This window comes from Muntiacus reevesi, chromosome 12, assembly GCF_963930625.1.
Source record: "Muntiacus reevesi chromosome 12, mMunRee1.1, whole genome shotgun sequence".
NCBI classification, from domain to species: Eukaryota; Metazoa; Chordata; class Mammalia; order Artiodactyla; family Cervidae; genus Muntiacus; species Muntiacus reevesi.
Window position 1 is genome coordinate 5259245 of NC_089260.1, and position 16379 is coordinate 5275623.

Genomic DNA, 16379 nt, shown 5'->3' on the forward strand with positions numbered 1-16379 from the left:
TATTTTTAATTGTAAAACATAAAAAATTATTTCCACTGAAGTTAAGATCAGAGCAAGGATGCAAATATCATCACAGTTTTCAACCTTGTTCTGGAGGTGTTTGTCATCGCCACAAGGCAAAACACATAAATGATATCTAAAAACTAAAGTGAAAGAAACAAAATTCTCTTTCTGGAGATGACAATTATCTTCCTAGCAAATGAGAAATATTCTTCTAAAAAATTATTGGAATAATGAGAGTTCAGTTAAGTAGCCAAATACAAGATCACCCACAATAAAAATGGCTTTCTTAAATACCAACAATCACCAGTTGGAAAAAATAATGAGGGATTAAAGTATCCCAAACATAATCACTGTCAAAAAAAAGAAAATATGAAACATATAGGAATAAACAAAAATTTGCAAGATCTTTGAAAAATATTTATAAAACTTCTTTGAAGACATAAAGATAACCTAATAAATAGCAAGATTTGAAAAGAAAGACTTGAAAAGGAAGACTCAGTATTGGAAAATGTGAGTTCTTCCAGAAGTAACCAGTACAACCAAGTAATGAAAATAAAAATTCAAATAGAATTTGCTATGGCATATGAAAAGGCAGTAATAACTAATACTCATTTTTTACAAGACGAGGAAAATTGACATACACTACCAGATAACCAAACAGGACTTTTCTTTAAGAGCATTAAAAACTGTGTAAGTTCCCTAGGGCTGCCATAGAGTACCAGAAACCAGGTGACATGAAAAAAAGAGAAGTTTATTCTCCCACAGTTCTGCGGGCTAGAAGTCCAACAGGGCTATGCCTTCTCTGAAAGGTCAAGTTTCTGGCCACTCTTGGCATTTTCCCCAAATTGCAGATCAGTTCAGTTCAGTCGCTCAGTCGTGTCTGACTCTTTGTGACACCACGGGCTGCAGCCCTCCAGGCTTCCCTGTCCATCACCAACTCCAGCAGTTTACTCAAACTCATGTCCATCGTGTCGGTGATGCCATTGAGCCATCTCAGCCTCTGTTGCCCCCTTCTCCTCCTGCCTTCAATCTTTCCCAGTATCAGGGTTTTTTCAAATGAGTCAGTTCTTTGCATCAGGTGGCCAAAGTATTGGAGTTTCAGCTTCAGCATCAGTCAGTCCTTCCAATGAACATTCAGGACTGATTTCCTTTAGGATGGACTGGTTGGATCTCCTTGCAGATACATTACCTCAAACACTGCCTCAGAAGTCCATGGCATTTTCTGTGTCCCATCACACATCTTCCCTCTGCACGGCTCTGCTCATCTGCTTTCAAAGACATCATCTTGTTGAATTAAGTGCCCATTCTATCCATAGTATGACCTCTTCTTAACTAACTACATCTATAAAAGCATGGTTTCCAAATAGATTCACATTCTGAGGTTCAGGTAAGGACATGAATTTGGGGAGACAATATTCAACCCAATAGGGTAACTGAAACATTGCTATTTTTAAGAAACTGCATACTAATACAGAATAGATTAATAGAATAAATCATTCAGACCCATATATTTTTTTAAAATTAAAGACTATCAAAACAAAACAGATTGGTAATTGGCTATTCATTTGAGAAAAAAAGAAGATACATTTAGAAGACTTCTTTCAAATATACATAAAAACAAGTTTTATATAAACAAAACAGCTAGATTTTAAAAACAAAACCATAAAATATTAGGAAGTTAATGTAAGCAATTCACATAAAGAAAAGTCCTAGGGAGAAAAGCCAGTCACTTTTGTGATGTCTATACCCCCAAAGTTTAACACAGCAAGTTACAATTTATGAAACCGTTTAATTAGAGGGTCACTCATTTGGGGCTTAAATCATTAAGAAAACTCCTTTTAATGGGTAAAATACCCTTGAGAAAGATAACCTATCGTTTCACAGCCTGTTGTCAATTATCCAAAAACTGAGAGAGGAAAGAAGAGCATGCATGTGGGTATTAGAGACAAATTTCAACGGCTTATGCTATGGTTACCATTGCCTTCCTTTTTTTTTTGGTAATATTTATTTATTTGGCTGTGCTGGATCTTAGTTGCAGCATACAGGATCTAATTCCCTAACCCAGGCCCCCTGCACTGGGAGCAGAGAGTCTTAGCCCTTGAACCACCAGGGAAGTCCCCTGCCTTCCATTATGATGCAAATGAATATCAAATAATAATATAAGCAATAATAAGTACACTGTGGCTTTGTACTGTTTGCATGCCTTAGCTCATTTAATACATCCCCACATTCTTAGGAGGTGAGCGTTATTTATTCCCATTTTAGGTCTGAAAACACTGAGGATCAGCGGTTAAAAAAAAGAAGATTGTCTTTCCCTGTATGCCCTCCCTAAGTACTCTGGAGGCCCCTGTGTGGCAGGGATCTTACTATGGTTTTGGCGCACCTGACTATCCAGGTAGACTAAACTCTGCATGAATGCAGAAGCCGTCTTATTCCTTTCTACACCCAGAACACCTAGCTAGATACTCAAATCCTAGTGGCTGCTCAATAACTGATACAATTAGAGGATAGCTAGATAGGCTTCCCTGGTGCTCAGCTGGTAAAGAATCTGCCTGCAACTCGGGAGACCTGGGTTCACTCCCTGGGTTGGGAAGATCCCCTGGAGAAGGGAAAGGCTACCCACTCCAGTATTCTGGCCTGGGGAATTCCGTGGACTGTATAGTCCATGGGGTCGCAAAGAGTCGGACACGACTGAGCGACTTTCATCACATTATTAGATGGAAGTAGAAGGAAGAACTGAAAAGAAGGGCTGGTTGCAAGTCAACCAAAGTTGATGGTGATTAAAATGCTGCTTCTTCCGAGTGTTCATTCTTATATTTTGTACTTGGTGAGAGACAAACATCCCAAAGAGACTGCCCAGAGTTTGAAGCTTGTTTCCACTTCATGCTGTGTGGCCTTGGGCAAGTGACTCAACTTGTATAAACCTGGTTCCTTTTCTGTAAAATGGAGATAACAGTTGTATCTGCCTTCTGTATGACCGAGAGGGCTAAATATGATCATCCAAGTAAAGCTTTAGGAATGCTGAGCCAACCAAGACTATTTTATTATTTTGATAATTAGAGCATCAGGCCAGCTTTCTCCAACAGTATCCTTATGCGGCCAAGTCATTGCCCCTTTCCTTTTCTACAACTAAAGGGTGCTCCTGTGAAACGCTTCTTCATCCAGACTGAAAGTAAGTTTAAGTGTAAGTGAAGATGAAAAGATGGAATCTGTTGGTGATCAAGTTAGGCTGACGTTTCAGAATAGCAGATGGTATAACTTGTGACCCAAGGCAGCACTTGCCCGTTCTTATTTCCCACCTGCTAAATCCGACCCTGACTGTGGAAGATGCTGGAATGCAGTGGTAGCTATGTAAGTAAACGAAGGAACCTCTGCTGAACAGACTCGACGATGTCAGACATGACCAAAAATTTAGTGAAGAATAAACAAAAATCACCTGTAGATCAGTATTAACTGTTTACTCTCTGTTACATATTGTAATGTAGATCCTGCCTTTTCTCTCATTCCTAAATCGCTTCAGTCGTGTCCAGCTCTTTGCAACCCTATGGACTGTAGCCCGCCAGGCTCCTCTGTCCACCGGGTTCTTCAGGCAAGAATAGGGTTGCCATGCCCTCCTCCAGGGGATCTTCCCGACCTGGGGATCGAACTCACCTCTCTCAAGTCTCCTGCTATGGCCGGCGGGTTCTCTACCATTGGCGCACCTGGGAAGCCCTCAGGTGGTGCTAGTGGTAGATACAGTGAAATCCTCTCATTATTGTCTTTTTACCTTAAGCATTCTTCAAAAATATGGTCTTTGGAAAAGCTTGGGACGGTCTGTTATATGACTTCCTAGAAATTATTTATCTATTTCAAATTTATTGAATATTTTGGTGATCTTTAATTTTTTGCTCCCTCAGATAATGTTATGATGGTTGCCCTTGTACATACAGTTTTCATGTATAGCTCTGATTTTTTTTCTTAATTTAAGTTCATAATACAATAAAAATAGATATTTGCAATAAAAATATTATTTCAGAATTTAAACAAGATCTGAGGATATGTCTGAAAGAATCATATCAAATACAGTCAAAACACTTCATGAGTCTTCCACACATAGCAAAATTACTATACCACCCCCAAAAATGCTGCAACTATTATGACCCCTGAGAAGAGACATTCATTATTTTTCAGTCTCTATGACCATAGCACTGGCCATAACAGATGTCAGCTTCAATGAACCATTACAGCTAGCCAGCTGACCAACAGCCCTGACCACATCTATACCTAGCTACCTTTGTAAATTTATTTTCCACATAATCAAAGTAGAGGGCTTCCCTGGTGGCTCAGATGGTAAAGAATCCACCTTCAATGCAAGAGACCTGGATTTGATCTCTGGGTTGGGAAGATCCCTGGAGAAAGGAGTGGCTACCCACTCCAGCATTCTTGCCTGGAGAATTCCATGGACAGAGGAGCCTGGCAGGCTACGGTCCATGGTGTTGCAAAGAGTCGGACATGACTGAGCAACTAACACAACTTGCTTTTATCCAATTTAGCAGGCAGGTTGTTATAAATTCTCAGAATCTTGATTATTTCTAGCATATAGCTCCCTAAGAGAGCTAAACTGCTGTGAATCAACGCTGATACCATGCATATGGCAACTTCCTACAGGGCAGTAACTCAAGACCTCAGGCAAAGTGTGTTAGGACTTTTATATTAAACCTCCCCTAGGCTTATTTCCAGTGCTCCAAAGATTTACTAAAGCAGTAATAACTACTCAAAAGAGATTAGTTCCAAAGGAACTGGCTGATAGCTTACCACAGAAGGCGGTTGCTCAGAGTCTAATGCTGGTTTGAGGAAACTGCTGGTCTCTCATATTTCCTGTTCCTCATTATTTTTTCCAAATTTCCTTTTATTCCTTGCATCTGTTGCTCATTTTTAAATATATGTTTATTTCCTTAAGATTTTCTTATTTCATTTTTTATTCTACAATTAGGGATCTCAAATAGTTATCTTTTAGTCAACTTTTCAATATGTTCAGGGCCCTTTGCCCCCATAGAGTTTAGAGTTACTTATGATAAATAATGACATTATATTGCACATTAATATTTATCATATTAACTATATACATTAGCATCCATTAGCATCTATTCTTTTAATTGCTAATGTCCTACATTTCAAATTTATCATTCTTTATGTCACCTAGCAGAATATTTGGAAAATTCACATTGTCAAAGTTTTAGTAGATATAAGCTCTGATTACATAGTATCACTCTGGTGATAGGAAATCATGAAAGGAATGCTAATACTGAATCAGTCTGCATCATATGCCAGCATTATGTATACTATTCCATATTAGCAAAAAACATATTACCATGCTTAAATGTAAAACTCTTTTCTTAACCAAATCATACTCTTTGTCACCTCAGTCATTTTCAAAAATTACAATAGATTCTCTATAAAATAGTGAAAAGCAAACAACAGTTCCAACTGGTAAAGGGATACTTATATATGCCGTCTTTATTATTTATTGTCTTAGCGATTTACATACAAACCTGAAGAGAGCATTTCCTTGGGGGTCAGAACAGTCAGGTAGGAAATGTTAACCAGGAAATAAACAAGAGTTACCAGAGGGAATGCAAGAAATAAGTACTTTCGAATTGTCTTTCTGGGTTTCTTTAGCTCGCCTGAAAGACATAAAAGAACAAAATCACAACTGGTAAATCTTATGTCTTAAATTTATCTTTAAAATTGTTCTGAAGGAGGAAACAGACAGAACAGGCTCCATCTTGAAAGCAGGACTCCATCTTGGGCCAGACTGTGGACTTTGAGCTCTATGCCCAGTATCTATGGAAACGACATACCAACTGGAAAATCAGACCCCCCAGAAGGAAGAGCCCCAGGGCTCATACCTAGACTCTCCATCACCTAAAAAAATACCCTAATTATCTATGCAACCGAATGGAATCATGAATTCTATTATGCTTATTGGGGTATGAGCACAGGCCTATTGATAATTGTCCACTGTTAACTACCGAGGCTTAAGGCATACAAATCACGGGTTAACTTTGATTGTATCTTTCTTTTCCTTTGTTCAGACTAGCTTCAGGGAATTTGGGGAGATGGGTTTGGACACGTACACTTAGAGTATATAAGGTTTTCACAAAAACTGGTCAGGGTCCTTGGCTAAGAAGAGGCTCTGCCTTGGGCCCGCCGGTGTAATAAACTGCACTCCACTATCTGCATTGTCCTGAGTGAGTTTGTTTCCTGGAACGCGTGACTACAACAGTTCCATGTATCAAGTGTTGGGCTGGATTCTTCCTATTCACCGGGGCCCTACCACTCACACACACACACACACACACACACTCTAATATGCACAAACACCCACAATAGTAGCTACTACACATGCACCCTCCCTTCAGAGCTTGGTGCTAAGTGAACAATATGGTGAAATTTCTGAATTAAAGGCACAAGAATGAAAATGGAAGCTGAGCCCATAAGACCCTGTGGGTTCAGAGCCCACCTGTGTGTCTTCAGGCTTCTCTGTTAGGTACTAGGTGCTGAGTTTGAGCAGTGGGAATACAATGGTAAGCAAAAACAAACAGGAAGCTCAACCCCTCCTACTTCTTGCTCCTCATTTTTTCCCAAATTTCCTTTTATTCCTTGAATCTGTTACTCATTTTTAAATATATGTTTATTACCATAAGATTATGAGAAGAGCTATGATTAACTCAATGATCACATAAAGAAAAGTTAAAATAGTGACTGTGATAAGTGTCCATATAAAAGAGAAAGCGCTGTGGAAATATATGATAATTTGATTGTCCCTTTTGCTATCTGCGTTACAGGCACACCAGCTTTCTTTCAGTTCCTGAAAAATTTACTCCCTGTTGCCCTCAGCCCATTCTCTTATTGCCTTTTCTAGTTGCCTAATTGACATTAGCCCTTCCTTCAGCAACCATAGCTTCTTCTGGGAAAGAGGAGCTAACACTCTCCTTGTTGTTCAGTTGCTCAGTCATGTCTAACTCTGAGACCCCAGGGACTGCATCACGCCAGGCTTCCCTGTCCTTCACTATCTCCGGAGTTTGCTGCACTCAAACTCATGTCCACTGAGTCTCATTCTCTGTTGCCTTATTCTCTTCCTGCCTTCAATCTTTCCCAGCACCAGAGTCTCTTCCAATGAGTTGGCTCTTCTCATCAGGTTGCCAAAGTAATGGAGTTTCAGCTTTAGCATCAGTCCTTCCAATGAATATTCAGGGTTGATTTCCTTTAGGATGGGCTGGTTGGATCTCCTTGTAGTCCAAGGGACTCACATGAGTTTCCTCCAGTCCCACATTCAAAGGAATCAATTCTTCAGCCCTCAGCCTTCTTTATGGTTCAATTCTCACATCCATACATGACTACTGGAAAAACCATAGCTTTGACTAGACAGATCTTTGTCAGCAAAGTGATGTCTCCGCTTTTTAAAACCCTGTCTAGGTTTATCATGGCTTTTCTTCCAAGGAGCAAGCATCTCTTAATTTCATGTCTGCAGTCACCATTTGCAGTGATTTTGGAGCCCAAGAAAAGAAAGTCTGTCACTGTTTCAAATTTTCTCTATTTTCCATGATGCCATGATCTTAGTTTTCCAAAGGCTGAGTTTTAAAAGAGCTAGCTTGGAGAGGGTGTGGAGAAAAGGGAACCCTCTTACACTGTTGGTGGGAATGCAAACTAGTACAGCCACTATGGAAAACAGTGTGGAGATTTCTTAAAAAACTGGGAATAGAATTGCCATATGACCCAGCAATACCACTTCTGGGTATACACACTGAGGAATCCAGATCTGAAAGAGACACGTGCACCCCAATGTTCATTGCAGCACTGTTTATAATAGCCAGGACATGGAAGCAACCTAGATGCCCATCAGCAGATGAATGGATAAGGAAGCTGTGGTACATATACACCATGGAATATTACTCAGCCGTTAAAAGGAATTCATTTGAATCAGTTCTAATGAGATGGATGAAACTGGAGCCCATTATACAGAGTGAAGTAAGCCAGAAAGATAAAGAACATTACAGCATACTAACACATATATATGGAATTTAGAAAGATGGTAACAATAACCCTATATGCAAAAAAGAAAAAGAGACACAGAAGTACAGAACAGATTTTTGAACTCTGTGGGAGAAGGTGAGGGTGGGATGTTTTGAAAGAACAGCATGTATATTATCTATGGTGAAACAGACCACCAGCCCAGGTGGGATGCATGAGTCAAGTGCTCGGGCCTGGTGCACTGGGAGGACCCAGAGGAGTCGGGTGGAGAGGGAGGTGGGGAGGGGATCGGGATGGGGAATACGTGTAACTCTATGGCTGATTCATGTCAATGTATGACAAAACCCACTGAAATGTTGTGAAGTAATTAGCCTCCAACTAACAAAAAAAATTAAAAAAAAAAGAGAGAAAATAAAATAAAATAAAAGAGCCAGCTTTCCACTCTCCTCTTTCACCTTCATCAACAGGTTCTTTAGTTCTTCTTCACTTTCTGCGGTTAGGGTGGTACCATCTGCACATCTGAGGTTACTGATACTTCCGGCAGTCTTGACTCCAGCTTGTGCTTCATCCAGCCCAAGATTTTGCATGATGTACTTTGCATATAAGTTAAATAAGCAGGGTGACAATAATCAGCCTTAATGTACTCCTTTTCCAATTTTGAACCTGTCCATTGTTCCATGTCCGGTTCTAACTGTTGCTTCTTAAACTGCATACAGGTGTCTCAGGAAGCAGGTAGAGTGATCTGGTATTTCCATCTCTTTAAGAATTTTCCACAGTTTGTTGTGATCCACACAGTCAAAGACTTGAGCATAGTCAATGAAGCAGAAGTAGGTTTTTTTTCTGGAATTCTTTTGCTTTTTCTCTGATCCAATGGATGATTCTTCTGCCTTTTCTAAATCCAGGTTGTACATTTGGAAGTTCTCAATTCACATACTGTTGAAACCTACCTCAAAGTGAACCGACTTTGAGCATTACTTTGCTAGCATGTGAAATGGTGCAGTTGTGTGGTAGTTTGAACATTCTTTGGCATTGCCCTTCTTTGGAATTGGAATGAAAACTGACCTTTTCCAGTCCTATGGCCACTGCTGAGTTTTCCACATTTGCTGGCATATTGAGTGCAGCGCTTTAACAGCATCATCTTTTAGGATTTGAAATAGCTCAGCTGGAATTTTGTCACCTCCACTAGCTTTGTTCATAGTAATTCTTCCTAAGCCCCACTTGACTTCACACTCCAAGATGTCTGGCTCTAGGTGAGTGACCACACCATCACGGTTATCTGGGTCATTAAGATGTTTTTTGTACAGTTCTGTGTATTCTTGCCACCTCTTCTTGATCTCTTCTGCTTCTGTTAGGTCTTTACCATTTCTGCCCTTTATTGTGCCCATTTCATATGCATGAGTTCCCTTGGTATCTCTAATTGTCTTAAAGAGATCTCTAGTCTTTCCCGTTCTATTGCTTTGCTCTATTTCTTTGCATTGATCACTGAGGAAGGCTTTCTTATCTCTCCTTGCTGTTCTTTGGAACTCTGCATTCAGACGGATATATCTTTCCTTTTCTCCTTTTCCTCTTGCTTCTCTTCTTTTCTCAACTATTTGTAAGGCCTCCTCAGATAACCATTTTGCCTTCTTGCATTTCTTCTTCTTGGGAATGGTCTTGGTCACAGCCTCCTGTATAATGTCATGAACCTCTGTCCATAGTTCGTCAGGCACTCTGTCTATCAAAACTCTCCTAGGCCAACAAAATTGTCCTATTTACATTCTCATAGCATCTGTGGAAAGAGTAGAAGAGTCAGTCGGAAGTACTCTTTCCCTGTAGACTCCTAAGCTTTCCTTTACACCAATATTCAGTGCAGAAGAGATCATGATTTAGCATTTATATATATAATGATTTTCCAGGATAGTCTTATTCTAAATATTGTCCCGTTTATGACACCATTTTCCCCAGTCTTACCATTTTCTGACAACTCTCCCTGACATAAAGATTTGAACACTATAGCTATGTGTATACAATGTGACCCTGGGCCCTGGTAATAGGTAACAGCACCACGCACAGACCTCTGACTCCCTGGAAGCCTATCATTGCCAGTACACAAGATTTCTTGCAAAGATTTGAACCATATGTCAACAAAGCTGAGAGAACCAGGAAAAAAGCACTCAGTGTTTGCATAATAGGCAACTGATAACTTTAATTTTTGAGTCCTAGAGCTTCCTTGATTTCTGTTGTTCCTGAAGACTGGTTGCTCAGGTCTTCCTTGAAATACAGCATTGTTCTTCCAGCCTGTTTCCTTCTGCTTGTTTAAGCTAATGTGTGTGAGTTTCTGCTACTTAAAGCCAAGTACCTCTGACTAATAAATATTTGTCCTTTGACAGATATCAAACGCCTTCCATCTACATCCACCCAAGGGTTGAATGCACTGTCCCTGGCACACACCGATATAGGCTGATTGAGAGCTGAAGAGTAAAAACTTAAAAAGCTCTCATTGAGGTGCTGCCTCACCCACTTATTCCTATGGGCTTCTGGATGATTTACTGACCGTCAAGCTTTCAATTTCCTTACCTGTATATTGGGGGAAATTGGAAAATATAGAGACAATAAAATTCCAATCAAATCCCTAGCACTTAATAAGTTATTAATGACTACAGTTATTAGTTAAAGCTTTTGAGCAAGCTAAAGGGCAACTTTTAGGATTACCTGTTCTTTCCTTTGGGCCTTTTGCTCTTTCTCATTATGTATTAGATTGCTACATCAGAGATAAGGAATATAATACAATAAAATATATAATATAATAGCTATACAAGTTATGAATATCCTTGGTTTTGAACTTAAAAGATGAATGTTCCCGCAGTAGGCAAAGGCAGTGCCTACAAATTACCATTTTACTGGTAAAAGTGTTACTTAGAATTTAGTTATGCTTAAAAGTTATTAAGTAAATTAACAATCCCATCATATGCCCAAATTCCTCCAGCGTTTTGTTTACTGCTCGCGGGTTTTGAAGAGTTCTGTAATAGTTGATAGCTTAGCAAATTTTGTTAATTTGTTTACAGCAGAGTCGTCTAGCAATGAAACACCATTGGCAAAGAAACAAGATGAAATTGGCACAAACAGAAGCCAAAGATTCCTGTTTTTAAAAGAGAAAAGGACAATGTGAGTGAGAGAGAGAGAGAGAGAGAGAGGAAAAGAAAGTTTTGCTCATTATCCTCTCAAATGGCAGTGGCCCATTTAATTATAAAACACTGATCTCTCATAGTTTTCTTTTCTCAATATCTCAATTTTAAATTCAATGCTGAGTGACTTTCCTGTCATGCTCAAAATTCACCAATGACCTCTTGGTTAGTAAAATTGTTTTTGATCATTTCTCACACTCTTCAGCTTCTGAAGCACTTCACCATGTGGATTACACTCTCTCCTTTGGAAACTTGATGATTTTCTTTCATAATTCTCTAGACTTCCTCTGGCTTCTTTATCAAATCCTCTTTCTCCATCTACCTCCTAAAAGTTGACATTCTCCATCATCCATCTCCAATCCTATGTCATCTTGCTCTTCCTCACTCTAGGTGCTCGACCTAACAACTGGATTGATTATCAAGCTGGTGAGGTGGAAACAATCTTGCAGTTACCTAAGATTGTGTGCCATGTCTTACACACATCTGCACACTTCTGGTCTCCACAGCTTCACCCAGATTTTTCTACTGCTGGAATTTTTTGGAGGGGGTCCCATTAAAATTGCTACCTTTTTCACTTGATGAGACAGCAGAAGGTGGTTTTACCTTCCACTGAATTTCCATTGTAATTGTATTGTTCCCTTACAGTCACTTATGACATACTATCATATCATCACTTATTCATAAGTCACAGAATCATGGTGACTTTAAGCAATACTGCCTATTTTTCAGACGAAGGAAGGTGAAGTGCAGAGAGATAAAGACACTTACCACAACTAGGAAGAAGTCAGGCCACAAATCTAGGGAGAGCCTCTTCTACTGCTGCAGATCTCTTACATCAGTAAGATGTAAGAATACATCTTACTGATCTTACAGCACTAACACAGGGCTTTAAAACTCATCCGTGTTTAAAAAAAATACCTGCTGACAAGACAGTTAATAGATGATGGACACATCAGTGACTACAGGGGGTCCTAAGATTAAGGAAACATTCTTTTCAGTAGTAGAGAATCTGCTTCCTGTTTAAATGTCCAAGAAAAACACCGATAAAAAGGTTGAAGTTGAGAAACACGATGTAATAAGTGTGAAAGTTTCCTGAGGACGTGAGAGGGAAAGCATACAGGTGGAGGTCAAGGGGAGAGGCTGACTTTGAAATGGAGACAGAACTTGTATCCTGACATTGAAGGATGGGTACCGAATCTGACCTTAGAGCAATCAAGGAAATCTATGATTCTATTCTTTTTAAAAATACTTAAAAGCCTCAATGTGTCACACCCACCCATAATACAAGCATAGTCTGGCATTGGATTATTCTTAGATTCACAGTTTCGTGAAAGAGGACTATTTCCACACTCTGAGAATTCATCCATTAATAGAATAAAAACTAGATTGGCACGTAAGTCCCCTATCTGCTGTCCCAGAAAAGAAAGCTGAAAAAGAGAAGTTATTCAAGAAAATAAGTACTTTGGAATAACTGGAAAAAATTAAGAGTTGGTGATAAATGCAGAGCTGGCATATTCTGATCTGATTTGGAAAATAATAAAGAAGAAAAAATTATTTAATTTAAATAAGACACAAAGTATAATAAAAGATGTGCACTTCACATTGCATGCAACAAGTCATGGCTTGAGATTTATTTTTCTCAAGGTATTGTGGGTTACCTGCTGGATACATAAATCATCTCCCATCTGAATATGCAAAATATCCTTGGAAGATAGCTTCTGTCAACTGGGAGGCTTCTGGAAACTCAGCATTGAAAGAGTTCTGAAATAATTCTAGCTTCTCCCTTCTCCCTTTCACCGGTAACACTACCGCACTTAGGGAAAGAAGGCCGTGCGTGGCCATTTTCAGCATCATGCTGTCTATCTGAAGCCGAGTCACCCCTCTCACACCATGAGAACTCAGAATTCCCAGTGCCAGACATTTCTTCAGCAGCTTTGGAGCAGAGCAGCTGGGATAAAAAGGCTGGATGCTGTACTCAGCAAGGAGCGGAGCCTGCCTGGCAGTGAGCCCTGGGCCCAGAAAGGTGGTCCAGAGATTCAGGAAAGAGATCACATTGCCAAAATACCTCTTGAGAAAACAGTAGTGAGCTCCACTGCATGAGAAGGTCACGCCTACCTCTGCTGAGCGGAGAGGGGTCATAAAGGACCACAGGGCCCAGTCAACCTGGGTGCTTAGGGAGAGCCCTGGATTCATGCACGTGGACTTCAACACCCCTCTAAGGGCCACAAAAATGTCTGCTCCAGTTATATCAGCAACTAGAAACCGCGTGCCCAGTAACATCCAAATACTCTTTTGAGCTATATCTTCCTCTCTTTATCCATTGCAACAGAATTTTCAAATTCTGCATAAATGACAGTTGATGACTTTTCCTGCCTATATTGGTAGAAATGATGTTCATGGGTTCTCTGAAACAAGAGTGCTGCCCCTTTTTGTTTCACCTTTGTTAAATACAGCCTGTGTTCAATCATTAACAAAATGCATGTGATGCATCCAGGTAAAAGAGTGTAAGATTACTTGAAGGGTTTCTAGTTTGACTTTTTAAAAAATTATCATGAAAATAGTACATTCAGATGGAAGAAAAATGTCATTGAGACAGGTATTACAGCAAAAAGCAAGGGTCTTCTACTCTACTCCACTCCTTTCCAAACATATTCCCAGTTTTTTTTTCCTCTGGAAACAACCATTTAAGAGTGTTTATGGTTCTGGTTCTTCTTGGTGGTTGCTTCCACAAGTCTTCCCTGGTGGCTCAGATGGTAAAGAATCTGCCTGAAATGCAGATCTGTGTTTGATCCCTGGGTCGGCAAGATCCCCTGGAGAAGGGAATGTCTACCCACTCCAGTATTCTTGCCTGGAGAATCCCATGGACAGAGGAACCTGGTGGGCTACAGTCCATGGGGTCACAAAGAGTTGGACACAATTGAATGAGTAATACTTTCTTTCCACATCTCTAAACAATATGGAAATGTTTAGTCATAAATATCTCAACATAAGACAGTGTCTGTTGACTTCTGCACATGAACACTGAGGAGTTGGCTCACTTACAAAAATCCTCTCACTTACTCTACTCCCTCTTCCTCCCATTTTTTCCATCATGCTTTCAAGCTACCAAGGATCTACCTTTCGTTCATTTTAAGAAACAAATTAACAACGTGAGGGAGTGAAAGACCCTGCAACATAAGCCCTTCCCCTAACCAGCCACCATTCTGGTGGCCTGGGTCACGTGCAGAAAGATGAGGTCAGGAAAGACAGGAGGAAGCCTGACCCCCTGGACAGAGGAACGAGGGTCTTGAACATCTGAGCAAGGCCTGATTAAGGCAAGCTCTTAAATATGTTGACTCCACAATGCAAAATGTCATCCTGACCTCTAAAGTCTCTTAAGCTTAGAGAACATTCCCTGCCTTAGATGTAAATTATTTCCATATTATCCTTTAAGAGTAAATGAACATAAAATTGTTTATGTTTTTGCTTTGGTTGCCAGTATTTTCTGGCAGACTGCATCTGATTCACCTGAAAGCCCAGTAACAATGCTATATAGATCTCAATAAACACGAGCAGGTTCACAACCCAAATGAAAGTATGCCTCCCCTTCTGTCCTGGAGAGAAGGACCTAGAAGTGAGGGAAGGAGACCAGAATGTTCACCTTAAAATAGAATTACAAAAATTTTTTTTAAAAATTGAATTACAGTATGTGAAATAATCACTCACAGAAAGACTAGTATTGCATGATTGTACTTAAATGAGGTGTCTAAAATAGTCAAATCCATAAAGTCAAAGAGTGGGATGGTGGTTACCAGGGGCTGAACCAGGGGGGAGTGGGTAATTATTAATCAGAAGTCATAAAGTTTTAGCTAAGTAAAATGATTAAGCTCTAGAGATGGACAACATTATAACAATAGTCAACAATAATGCAAACTAAAGATTTAAGAGGATAAATCCCATGTTATGTTCATATCACAAGAAGATATTTTGTGAGGGTAAAATAAAATTTAACTGGTGGAGAGAAAAAGGTGAAAACAGAGCAGAAGCAGGGGGCAGAGTTAGCCAACATCCTGCCACTAGTCTCCTACCTACCTGCTTTCAGGAGAGACAGTGAGTGAGCCCACTCCCTGTGTCCTGGATTTCACAGCAGGAAAATAAGACTAGAAAAAGAAGCAGGACCCCACCCCCCCCACACACACGCACACACCCACAAATAACAATGTGGTAGCTTTGCAATGTGTTAACTACACATTTGACTATGCTGAACTACATTTCCCGAATTTCTCAGTTAAAATGAACTGAGAAAAAGAATTCTTTTTTTTCCCCCCTAATTTTTGCTTGTTTGTTTAGTTGACTGTGCTGGGTCTTAGTTGTGGCATTTGAACTCTTCAGTCACGACATGTGGGATCTAATTACTCACCAAGGATCAAGCTCAGGGACCCCTGCACTGGACCACCAAGGAAGACCCCATAAGGAATATTCTTGAGTAAGATTTAGAGAACAGAAGTGAAGCAGCAATCATTTTGATGTTTCACACTGACAAGGAAGCCCTGCTTGGCCAAACTTAAACAAGACTCCTTTGAGCCCTCATCCTTTGGTTTGCTGAGCAGAGTTTAGCAAGAATACCCACACTGCTGCTATCTAATCAGGTTCCTCTTGGTTTTTCTCCGTTCACTGACCCCCTCACTGTGCGTGGGCTCTAAATCCCCACATGCCTTTGCTGTGTTTGGAGTCGAGTTCAGTTCTAGACTGAAGTGTCTTTCCCCTTCTGCAGTAGCTCGAATAAAATCTGCCTTGCCATTTGTAACCAGCATACTAAGCAATTTTTCTTTTAGAGTATACATTGTGTTATAGATGATGGCCCGCCCCTTTGCTGTAATAATTGCATATCTGCTGGCTTATCTCATCAGCATGAGGTGGTAAGGAAACTTGTGACTCTCCCACCTTCACCAAAGTCCTCCGGCCCTTCCAACTTCTGGGTCTGGTGCATGCTTACTTCCACCGGGAAGGGCTTCAGCTTCGGTGAGATACTCACGCTGTCAAAGTAAGTGGTAATAAAACTGACAGATTTCAGTTTATCCTTGTGAGCTCCAGCTTGTTCTTGTTCTCCTTCACTTTTACATCCACTATCCCTTCTGGATGACCTGAACTTCAACTTCCAGCTGCAGACTTGAGGACTAGAGACGACATAATCAGCTCCCACAACTAAATAAAGTCAAA

At 40.1% G+C, this 16379-nt stretch overlaps 1 pseudogene; it reads right to left on the reverse strand.

Annotated features, from left to right (window-relative positions):
- Nucleotides 1-289: 289 nt before the first annotated feature.
- Nucleotides 290-13501, reverse strand: LOC136145170 (solute carrier family 7 member 13-like; annotated as a pseudogene).
- Nucleotides 13502-16379: the final 2878 nt, after the last annotated feature.